Genomic DNA, 2,679 nt, shown 5'->3' with positions numbered 1-2,679 from the left:
TAGTATGGAACCGCATTTGCGTTTTTGTTTTAGACATTTTTGTGTGTGTTTCCATAATGTCTACATTGAGACACTTTTCAATTTACAAGCAAAAACAAAAAAGAGACTGAAAGACCTTTCTTGGTACCCATTTAAAGAGTTTCAAACGCAATACAAAATCTGTTGAGATTTCGACTTGGCCAGGTGTGTGGTTGAGTTTCTTTTCAAACTTTTATTTAAAACGTAGGCTTTGTATTAGTGCATTTTCTGCTGACTTTTATTTTCTCCTGTTTGTTTTTTTTTGTTTGTTTTTTTCAAGTATAGGCTTTATAAGAAATACATAAATATATATTATATTTCACATATACAGTACATCTCAAATGCCAATGTTGGGTTTAAGACACTGTGTTTTTTGGGGCTAACAGGTCTTGTGCCACCTTGCTTGAGGTGTTCCAGTCTTTTCTTTTCTGTTCTTGTTTTGTTCTCAATTTGTGTTGTTTTTTTGTTTCCTTTCCTTTGTGAAATCCTCTACTGGGCTGGGCCTGAACTCCTTGAGTCTTTGTAAGTGATTTTGACTGTGTGAAGAATGACTGTGTATTTTTTTTTGTGTTGCGTGTTTATTGTTTCTGTGTTCAACTATTTTAACGGGGTTTTAACCTGTGGAACATTAAGAAAAAAAATGTACAAAAAAAGGAACAGAAGTGAAACAAGACCAAATAAAATTTTAACACAATCAAGAAGACCTAACTTTTTTTTCAATACAGATAATATCTTGCTCTGGTCAATTAATAAAATGAACACAATAAAACATATGCTAGGCCACTGTGCAAAGGAGGTAGAGGGATTTGAAGAGGTATGACAGGGGTGTACTAACTTTTTCTTAGTGTGGGCCAAATACTAAGAGCTGAATGCATTTATAGTAAGGGGCAGGCCACAGCTATTCTATGCTATGACTTCCTGTGTGATGGCCACCTGGCTCATGGTAGCCAATACGTAATGTCTGGATAATGTGAATATTCGTCAATAGCAACAAGAAACTGAAAGCCCAGATTGTGGGACATTTTTGCACAGATTGTGTGTCAGAACTCTTCTCAGCACAGAGAGTTGAGCTCAATTTTATTGTGTGGGCAATATTCCATTATATTTTAAGAAAATGCCACGAGAGAATCTGGCCAAAAGGCGACACTTTGAACATGCCTGAGGTGTAAAGATGATGATGAGGCACTCTTTCACCACTAGGTGGCATGCAAATTTAGTACATTTTAGATTTTCCCCATCAGAATTTCAAGGGCTCCCCCGTATGGACATTATAGCTTACAGCAGCATTACTATGAAGGCCCTTTGTTTACTCATACTGCAAACCATGACAATGGGCAATTCATCACTCCTGTTTGCCCCAACAACACCATGATGTGGTTACGAATCATGGTAGATGCAGTGTGGAGAGGCACATCGTGCTCATGCACTGTACCATGGGCATTTTACCTTTAACTGGCTGCAATGTTTTACAGTGTACTATGGGCCACTGTAAAATATTGCAGACAGTTAAATGTAAAAACATGTAAGTTGCCCTGCTGCCTTAAGTTTTGGAAGTTAACTCAGCTCAAGGCTTAAAGGGACACTGTGTGAGATTTTTAGTTGTTTATTTCCAGAATTCATGCTGCCCATTCACTAACATTACCTTTTTCAGGAATACTTAGCACCACCATCAAATTCTAAGTCTTCATTATGACTGGAAAAATTGCACTTTTCATACATGAAAAGGGGGATCTTCTCCGTGGTCCGCCATTTTGATTTCCTAAAATAGCCATTTTTAGCAGCAAAAATGACTACTTTGACCATACTAGAACATGGGTGCGATTCTCAAAGTGCGAAGTAGCTAGTCTGTTAGCAATGTTGCATAGTAAATACTATAAAAGTTGCTAACTCTTGTGTCTCGAACGTTAGCACACAAAGTAACTACTGCTTGGAGTAATGTGCACTCTGAAGTAGTGGTGACTTTGAAAGTGAGGTGCCTCCTATCCGTATCTGGACAGTGAAGTTGAAGTACAGCTGGAGTAGATCCATTGAGTCCAGACATCACCTCAGCCACCCCAAGTAACACACAGCGCTAGTCTACTTCAGAGTGTGACTCCACCCATTAGCTAAACTTGTAGTACATATTTGACCACAAATGTGTCAATATCTTTTAATCCTGTGGTGCAAAAGCGATGAAAATCAATCGACATGCACACAAAGTGATGATACAGCTGCGAGAGTGTTCAGAACACAAATTCACGTCATGTCATTTGTTCGTGAAAAAAAAACGTCATATCCTTGGAATCTGATGAATCCCAGACTAATAATATACTTTTAGCTGTATACCGATTGAATTGCGTCTCATTTCGATGTGTAATTTGTGAGATATTTAGATAAGAAAGTATTGGTTACTCCCGGAAATGCACTGGCTTATGTGTCAAGTACTTAATTATTTTTAGCGCGAATTTAATTTCATGGCCTAGGGGTATTTACGCTTGCCTATCAATGGGAAGACGCGAGCCACGCGGGTTCGAAACCAGTGTGGAGCATGTTGACAACAACTCGTGAAATCGTGTTCTGGACCCTACAGTGTAACACATTTTCCCTTGGCTGCACGTGTGTGTTGGTAATGCACAACATAAATGATCTATTTCTGCCAGATATTTCCAAAATTGTGGCACT

This window comes from Engraulis encrasicolus, chromosome 21 (genome assembly GCF_034702125.1).
Source record: "Engraulis encrasicolus isolate BLACKSEA-1 chromosome 21, IST_EnEncr_1.0, whole genome shotgun sequence".
In the NCBI taxonomy this organism is placed as follows: Eukaryota; Metazoa; Chordata; class Actinopteri; order Clupeiformes; family Engraulidae; genus Engraulis; species Engraulis encrasicolus.
This window is presented reverse-complemented; position numbering follows the sequence as displayed.